Below are 10047 nucleotides of genomic sequence, written 5' to 3'. Positions count from 1 at the left end.
CAGGAGGCAGGTGTTCTCCCTAACAATTTCAGTGACCACTGCTTAGTGTACTGCGTGCGCAAAATAAAGGCAACTAAATCCTCTCCCAAGGTTACAATCACCAGGTCCTTCAAAAAATTTAATCTTCAATCATTTCTAAATGACATCAAGAACCTCCCCTGGCACAGATTAAACCTAATCCCAGATCTAGACTCTGCAGTTGAATTCTTTCAGTCTGAACTCCTACAAGTTTGGAATTTACATGCACCGCTGCGTAAGGTGAGAGTAAAAGGAGCACACTTGAATTGGATCACAGCTGACCTCATTCAAATGTACCAATTTCGGGATTCATTGTGGTCAAAGTTCAAGCATACTGGCTCTATGAATGATCACTGTGTATATAGAAAATGGCGAAATATATGTACTAAACAAACAAAATTGGCTAAGGCGCAATATTTCTGTGAAAATCTGAACAATAATATATGTAACCCTAGAAAGTTTTGGAAACTCATAAATAACTTACAAAATCCACCAATCCACTCCCAACCCTCCACTGTCAATGTGGATAACCAAAACCTGCAACTCCCCTTAGAAGTAGCAAATGCCTTTAACAATTATTTTGTAGGATGCTCCACCACCCTGATTGACAAACTAATAAATGGCACGCATCCTGAAGCTACAAATGTGGATCAGGCCCCACTAAAACAGCAAAGACCCAATATAGAAAAGTTCAATTTTAGACCTGTACCCTTCAATGTCATTAAGAAACACCTCGATAATCTAAAAATGAAAAACCAGTCAGGACCTGATCAAATCCCAGCAATGCTGTTGAAGCTCAGTGCGCCGGCAATTGCTAAGCCTGTTGCAACCCTAATTAACGAATCCTTGGTGTCTGGATACATACCCAAACTCTGGAAAACTGCAAGAGTAGTGCCTATTCATAAAAGTGGGGAGTTAACCTTGGTTTCTAACTATCGTCCTATATCACTGCTCCCTGTATTGTCAAAAATCCTAGAAAAATGCGTCCATACGCAATTATGCGAGTATTACCAACTTTCTAACTATCTGACCCCTGATCAATCAGGTTTCAGACCGAATCACTCCACTACAACTGCCCTCCTAAAAGTTTGCAACGACATCCAAACTGCCATGGAACAAGGAGACCTAACTGGAGCTATTTTCCTTGATTTTGCAAAGGCTTTTGACACAGTGGACCATGACCTACTACTTCTCAAACTAAAAAACTCTGGTATTGCTGATCACCCGTTAACCTGGTTTAAATCATATGTATCGGATCGATCACAATATGTCTCTGTCTCTAACATTGACTCCCTCCCTCTCCCAGTCACGTGTGGTGTTCCCCAAGGTTCCATTCTCGGCCCCATACTATTCACATTATTTATAAATGATTTGCCTAATGTCTGCAAATCCTCAACTGTACACATGTACGCAGACGACACGGTAATCTATGCAAACAAATCTGATCTGCTGCAGCTTGAAACAGTGCTCCAAGACCAGTTCACAGAGGTAGAAAAGTGGATCTCGAAAAACAAACTCTTCCTAAACACTGACAAAACGGTCACAATGATCTTTGGAATGGGACCTAAAATACATAAATTACAAAATTCCCATCTTCGCATCAAAACAAAATCCAATTGCACGCTGACCGCAGTCCACTCTTTTAAATACTTAGGTATGTTGTTAGACCCCAATCTATCTTTTGGACTCCACATAGAAAAAATTGCCTCTAAACTTTATCCAAAACTAGGTGCCCTGTACAGAAACAAATCTTGCCTCAGCCCTACAGTAAAGGAAAAGATTGTACAGCAAATGCTGATGCCTATCTTGGATTATGGGGACATAGTATATGCACCTGCTCCGCAAACTCACCTTAATAAACTAAATACGTTATATAACTCGCTCTGCCGCTTTGTGCTACAATGTAACTACAGGACCCACCATTGTGACATGCTAAAAGAACTAAACTGGCTGTCGCTAGAATCCAGACGCACCCTCCATCTTTCCTGCCTTGTCTTTAAGAGCCTTTCTGGGAAGCTCCCACCCTACCTGAGCAGAATGCTCTCCCCTGCTATTCCCACCTCCTATAACCTCCGATCCAATAACAGCACATTATTTAGCTTGCCTCAATACAAAAAAAAAGCAGCTCGATCCTCCTTTTCCTACAGAGCGCCACAATTATGGAATGACCTCCCTCACACTTTAAAAACTTCCCCAAGCCTAAAATCCTTTAAGAGATCCCTCTATACATATCTCAAAACAGAATGCTCCTGTCATGGTTGATTAAATATTTCATACCTGCTCTATGTTAAATGTTTGCATATAATGTGTATTTTTATTATTGTTTTTGTATTTTATTGTACCCTATTGTATCAATGCAATGTTTTGTGATCCCAGGACATACTTGAAAACGAGAGAAATCTCAATGTATCCTTCCTGGTAAAATATTTTATAAATAAATAAATAAATAAATTGACACCCCCTGCTGGCGACCGATTGGCTCACAAGAGCTGCTGGTGCAATGCTGAATACGGAGAGCGTATTGCTCTCCACATTCAGCGATGTCTGTCGAACCTGATCCGCACTGTCGGATCAGGTCCGACAGACATATGATAAATAGGCCTCAGTGTTTCAACAAAGACCAGGAGTAAGATAGCAATGAAACTTAGTAGCTGAACTCTCTCTGATACTTTAATCAGTTCCTACAAAACTAACAATTTAGTACTAGAAAGTAACTCTAATTGTGTAAATTTGAATATTAAAGCAAGGCATACCTTTGTATAAGGTTAGTCTTGATATCCAGACAAATATATATTTTGTAAGTTGCTTAATGCAGATCTTCTGATAACAAAGGTATCCAGCTTAAAGGTAATCTAAGTCAGACAGTCCAGGTCAAGGCCTCACAGGAAACAGCAGTATAAATTAGTTAAAGAAACGCAGAGCCCACAAACAAGACAGTCCAAAAAATAGTAATACAGAAGCGTGGTCAGGAAAGGCAGAATCAAACTAGAATATCTAAGTAGTAATTGCCAGAGAAGAAGTAAACTCAATACAAACGCAACCACATGCTATAAATGCAGGTTTAATATAGACTACTGCAAGTAAGGCCTAATTGATCTACCAGGCCCCCTTAAAGGTACAGTATGCCTAACTGCAGCAAGAACAGAAATCACTCAATTAGCCATGTTCTTGTTATGACATAAGCATTATGTATGTATCATATAACAACCATAATGAAGAAACATAAATAATAAGAAGAAATCATTGTAACAAAATGTATTGTAAAATAATATTTGAATGCAAATAGTGCTAATAGTTCAGCTGTGAACAAAAATAAAATTTGATTTTTCAAAAAATTAAGCCTTATTTAGAAATGGTCAAAGTTTTGATTGGGATTAGCATTACTTTAAAGAGACTGTGTGCCCTATTTTTTTCTCCCCTTTAATTTGTTCCCAATGATCTATTTCACCTGCTGGAATGTATTAATTTGTTTACACATCACTCCTTTATTTTAACATTTTAAATAGCTGATTTTGCCAGTGGTATCCCTAACTTTATTGAAAGTTGGCTATAGAGATGCTGTGTAAACATAGCCAGAAGAATAAATTTCACTCCCAGTGGGGGTTAGGAGAGATAAAATGTTACTTTTCAATTGTTCTATAAAGAAATGTGTGTGTTTACAGAAAGTAATAAATAAAGAGACATACTTTCTTTGCAAGAGCAAGCTATTTTAATGGCTGATGCCTGGTTTCAAAGAACAAAAACAGCTATTTCATATTAAAAAATAAAGCCAAAGAAACACCCTCTTATAATTTTGTTTACTCTGCAGCTGGTATAACAAGTCATTGGAAACACATCAAAGGAATGTTAAACAATCTGTTTCATTGTTGTGATAGAAACAGCACTAGAAAGTGGCTTATATTAATAATTTTAAATGGATTTCACCTTTTATTTTATTTTTTACACTACATTTGTGCATTGTCCATCATTTCCTGTCACAGCCCTACAAGGAGGCTGTGGCCTCTGCAGAAAGGTTTATCTAACCTGATGTCATAAAACTTCTGGAGTGGTGGGGCCCCGGAAACGTAAGGGACGTAGGAGGAGGGGCCCGTTGACCGGATGGGAGGAGAAGGCCCCGGTCGGTGGGCGGAGCTCAAGAAGGAAGTGACGTGCGAGACCAGGGCGAGGCTGGGCAGTTCCTGAACTTACCTGGTCACAGAAGCAGCTCCCGAAGTTTGTCCGGCGGAAGTAATCTCGGTGACCGAAGAATGAGATCGAAGACTTGTTGGCGAGGATCTGGTCAGCAGCGGCGGAGAAAGGCTCTTCTTGGATTCAGGATCGGCAGGCTTCTGGTCGACGAAGAAGGTGGAATGGAAGAGGACGCTGCGGCTCCAAAATCCAGACCGGTGCGACGGACACGGCCTCCCAATCGGCTCAGCCCGGAGCAGAGGCCCCAAGGTACTCGACGCAGGTGGAGTCTAAGCAGGGAGGCGAGACCTGGTAAGAAGTCGGGGAGTGTGGCGGTGGCGCAGGAGGCGAGGGCAGTGGGGGACGCCCAGTGGTTCATGGTAGAGGCGGAGGTGGAGGAGCAAGGACACAGGCCCTCAGGAGGTACGGCAAAGGGGAACGCTAACGGCCCAGTGGGGCCTTCATTTTCAGGGGGGGATAATGCAGTGGCAGGAAGAGGGATAGGGGTGGATCACCATAGGAGTGATACTGGGGGTAATGAGGAGGGTAGCCAGGGGGAGGGGGACATAGCGGGCGCGCAAGGCCACAAGCGGGGAAATAATATGGGAAATAGCCCGCACGGCCCGTCGGGGTCATCATTAAAAGTAAGAAAGAGGCCTTTGGAGGGGGAGGACATATGGGCGGGTCCGCCTCGGGAACGCATAGAGGCTAGTGGGGAAGTTACCCAGCGGGGGGAGCATAGGGCGGGGCAGCTCAGGGTGATTACAGCTGCTTGCGAGGAGGGGGTAGAGAGAGGGGGGCAACATGAGGCAAGGAGTGTCACTGCGGGCAGTGCCGCAAAGAAGGCGGATGGAGTTGTAGAAAATGGAGGGGGGGAAGCCCAATATTATTCCAGGACAACTGGGAGGGGGAGGAAGTGAACAATAATGGGGATAGTCATTTTGGAAGGGAGAGGGCCAGAAGGGGAGGCAGGGGGTGGGCGCGACAACAGGTCAACAATGGCACAGGGCATCCCGGCCCCTTAAGAGTTGCGCGAGAGGGAGGGGCAACAAAGTAAAACCCAACCCTAGTGTTTATAACGACCCAGTACTCATAGAGGAATTCTCTAGCTCTTTAGAAGGGGAGGACATGATCCCCCCATCCCCTGACCTTAGGGGGGATAGATACAGAACAAGTAGGCAGGAACAGGGTAGGGAAATTAATTTCCATGGAGGAACTGGTGTTGGGCAAAATGTGGGGCAAACAACTGGGGGAAGGTTGGATGTGGGTATTAATCAGGTTATGTCTTTAACAGATGCAATGGTGTCCAGGTTACAAGGTAGAGAATACCAGGATGGCGGCGAGGACGAGCCTTTCCGCCTAGCAGAATCATGGACGGACACTATACAGCTGGACACGGGTGAAGATGCGTACAGTGAACAGCCCTCAGGGATAAGAGTGGTAGGTGGCTACACAAAAAGGGGCAGGGGGGTAAGGGAAAGGGAGGGGCATGTTTTACACCAGGTTGAAGAGGCGGTTAAGAGTAGAGTTTTGGGGAAGAGGTCTCTGGGGAAAAGGGGAGGTACGGCCAATAAGGCCAGCATTGGAAGGGGAAGTCAGTCAAAGAAAAGGAGCAGCGTGGCACAAAACAGTATTGTGGGAAAAGGTGTTGCCAGGGAGCGGGGGGTGAGCACGGTAAGACTTTTAAGTGATGCAGTACCAAAAATCAATACGGTACCATTTGCCAGGGATCATGCATTTGATAAATTACAGGTTCATCAAGAGAGCAGAGTTCCAACAGAACGTGACCAAGTGGGGAGACGATCACAGTGTGGGGGACTGCCGCAGACGGAGGCGCCGGCAGTGACGGCGTTAGCAGGTGAGAATTTTTCTTTATCACAGCTGAGGGGGGCGGGGGCCAGTAGCGATAAAGTGTCCATACAGTTGGTGGAAGGGTTGAGGGCGCTGTTGCATTCAGTTGAGGCTTCAGCTGTCCCCGCGAGTCCACAGCTGCCGCTTGAGAAGGCATGGGCCCCGAATGGGGCAGAAGGGCCTATGGCGGCTGTGACTAGGCCCAATGTGGGGCCTCAAACGACCGTCGCATTCAGCAGCAATGTGTCAGTGTTAACGAATGTACCTTCGGTAGCGCAACAAGGGGGGCTGAACCCTCGGAGCTCCGAGTGGCGGATACAGCCATGGCTAGGTCATGCCTATGCTCGATTGGTCCGTTAGGGTTGCATCTGACAAAAGAGGTTAGGGGCAGGATCTGGTCCAGGGAATATATAGAATTGTTCTCTTTGCTCCCTTTGGAGCAGTCGTTTGAAGTAGCGGATGATTCCAAAAAAGATAGCGTAAAAAAGGAGGAAGATGAGAGAAAGAAGCGATATAGGAAGCTACCAAAAACCTTTTCCAATTGGTTTCAATCTTTCGTGATTTATGCTAGTTTTATGGCAGAGAGGTTTCCGGAACAGGGGGCTTCCATGTTCTGTTATCTAGACGAGGTCGCGGCAGCCCAGTGCACATACGGGGGTATGGAGTGGTGGACATACGACGAACAGTTTCGTCAGAGGCTGGCAGTAAAGCCTACAATGAGGTGGGATGACCGGGACATGGGGCTTTGGTTAAAAATCATGACGCCACTAAGATCGGTGAAGTCCTTTCGGTCGGGGGCCGGCAGTCCGGCCACATCTACTTCCACCTCGCAGTCCACGGGCAGAAAAGGTTTCTGCTTTGCATACAATGAGGGGCAGTGCAAATGGGGAACTTCTTGTAAGTTCCGACACGAGTGCTCGGGGTGTGGTGGGGCCCACGCCTTTGTGAAGTGTTTCAGGAAGGGAAAAGCTGGGGGAAGAGCCGAGCTCCCTAAGGAAGGGGGTGTCCCCAATCAGGGTGGAAAAGATGGAGCCCTGGCTAGGTCGTTACGCCAGTAGCTGGGGCTGCAGGGAGAAAGTGGCAAGGTTATTACATGGATTTAGGTTTGGTTTTATCATCCCATCGGTTGGAGGTTCTGACCATTTTGCAGGGAATTTGAAATCGGCTAGGGAGTGGCTGCAAGTGGTGAAAGAAAAATTGGGTAAGAAAGTGGAGCTGGGCAGGATGGCGGGGCCTTTTGACTCCTTGCCTTTTCCAGGATTATGGCTATCTCCATTAGGAGTGGTCCCTAAGAAGGATCCTGGAAAATTTAGGCTGATACATCACTTATCCTTCCCTAAGGGTAATTCAGTGAATGATGGAATCCCACCTGAGCTGGCATCGGTAAAATATGCCTCATTTGACTCAGCGGTTGCTATGGTCAAGGCTGCAGGATGTGGAGCGCAGTTGGCAAAAGTTGACATTGAATCAGCTTTTCGGTTTCTCCCATTGCACCCGATTTCGCACAAGTTGCTTGGTTGCTGTTTTGAAGGAAAGGCGTTTGTTGACCTGTGTCTACCCATGGGGTGCTCCATCTCATGTGCATTATTTGAGAGTTTTAGCACTTTTGTGGAGTGGGTGGTCAAGGTGCGGGCTGGATTTTTGTCAGTGGTACATTACCTGGACGATTTTCTATTTGTGGGTCCCGAGGGGACCACAGTTTGCGAAGTATTGCAAGATGTTTTTTAACGAGTAGCGGAAGATTTTGGGGTACCCATTGCGATGGAAAAATCCGAGGGACCAGTGACAATGCTGAATTTTCTAGGCATCACTATTGACTCGAGGTTGATGGAATGCAGGCTTCCTGCGGATAAGGTGCAGGATCTAGTAGGCGTTATTTTACGTTTCTTGTCAGATTAGAAAGTGCATCTAGTGGAGATGCAGTCCTTGATCGGCAAATTAAACTTCGCATGCCGTATCATCCCAGTGGGTAGGGTGTTCTGTCGCAGGTTATCATTGGCGACAGCGGGCGTTAAACAGCCGCATCATTTCATACGGCTGACATCGCCCATTAAAAAAGATCTCAAGGTATGGAAAGTCTTTCTGGAAAATTTCAATGGGGCCGCTTTGATTCAGCCACCCAGAATATCGGGTGAAGAGCTTGGGCTAATGACGGATGCCGCAGGGAGTAAAGGCTTTGGTGCAATTTTGGCAACGAATGGTGCACGGCAGCGTGGCCAGCGGAATGGATTGAGAGTGAGTTGATAACGAACTTGGTATTTCTAGAATTCTTTCCGATTTTGGTAGCCTTGTTTGTTTGGAGCGTTGAACTACGGGACAAGTCGCTCCTGTTGTTCACTGACAATATGGGTGTCGTGGCTGCAATAAATGGTTTGTCATCATCTTCTCTGGTGGTGATGCGGCTGTTGAGGGTGTTTGTGCTGCAGTGTATGAGGTTGAACATCTTGGTCAGGGCAAAGCACATACCGGGGGTGCAGAACTCGGTCGCTGACGCACTCTCTCGTTTTCAGTGGCTGGCTCCATTGGCAGACACATGGGGGAAGGAAGTTCCGGAACATTCATGGAGCCTTGGCTTGGGGGATTGGCCGATGTGGTAAGATCTTCATTGGCCCCGAGTTCTTGGAGAACATACGAAAAGATTGGGAGTCTTTGCTAGTCTTTGCTAGTTCAGCAGGAAATCACAGAGGGTGAGCAAGGGTGTCAGGATCTTTTGTTGAGATGGATATGGCAGTGGAAGGGGTGCGGTTTATCTCCCTCCGCTATTGAAAAATGGCTGACGGCGTTGGCCTTCCGATTTAAGTTGATGGGGGTGGTTGATATCACCAAAATGTTTTGTGTCCGGCAGATTTTGAAGGGTTTGAGAAAAAAGGGAAGTGGGACAGATAGTAGAAGGCCGATTTCTTTTTCCCTGTTGTCACACCTTTGGAGAGTACTGAAGGCGGTGTGTACATCCGAGTATGAGACAAGACTTTTTCAAACGGCCTTTGCTTTGGCCTTTTTCGGAGCATTCCGGATTTCAGAACTGATAAGTTGCTCGAGGAGTGCGCAAGGTGGAGTGGGTATTTGTGATGTCGTGGTGACGGACTCTCATGTGTACATATTTTTAAGACAGTCAAAGACTGATCAAGGAGGGATGGGCAAAACGGTGAGGTTGTATCCAACGGGAGTGGAGTTGTGTCCGTGTAGGGCATTGCAAGAATTTTTGGCAATAAGACCGAATGTGGGAGGGTCGTTGCTGTTGCATAAGGACAGCGAGGCTTTATCGCAATATCAATTTCGGGCGGTTTTAACTAGGGCGTTAGACACGGCGGGATTCAATCCGAGGGAATTTGGCTCACATTCCTTTAGAATAGGTGCAGCAACCGAGGCTGCCGCTCTGGGATTGGGGGAGGAGGTGGTAAAGGGGTGGGGAGATGGTCATCCAAGTGTTACCGGACTTACGTCTGTCCTCATCTGTTGCTCTAATCATATGTTTTCTCCCCCCTCCCCCTATATGTCTCAGCACCACTGCAGGTCTGGTTGGTGGGCCACTCTTTCATTTATTGGGCTCGAAGGGCGGCAGGGACCAAGGAAGACGGTCTGCAGCTAGGTTTACCAAAAGAAAAAGCGGTTCTCCGGTGGTTCGGGATTCGGGGCATGCGATGGGATCAAGTCGTGTTTTCCGTCATCGGCTATGCTAAACAATTTACCCGTCCCGATGTGTTGGTGATTCATGCCGGTGGCAATGATCTGGGTTCCCTGCCACAGAAAGAACTGGTCAGGAGAATTAAGAGAGATATGTCAAGATTACGAGAATTATTTCCCGGATTAGTGATCGTTTGGTCCACAATGGTCCCGCGTTTACATTGGAGAACGGCATGGGATCAAATTAGGTTGGATAACAGTAGACGAAAAGTGAACAAATTGATTGCAGCCTTTATGAAGAAGATTAGTGGGGCAGTGGTCCATCATGAGGACTTAGAGGATGTGGGGAAAGGGGAATTTTATCTACAGGATGGAGTTCACCTGAAC

Source organism: Bombina bombina, chromosome 4 (genome assembly GCF_027579735.1).
Source record: "Bombina bombina isolate aBomBom1 chromosome 4, aBomBom1.pri, whole genome shotgun sequence".
Classification (NCBI taxonomy): Eukaryota; Metazoa; Chordata; class Amphibia; order Anura; family Bombinatoridae; genus Bombina; species Bombina bombina.
The sequence above is the reverse complement of the archived record's forward strand: the minus strand, read 5'-3'. Positions refer to the sequence as shown.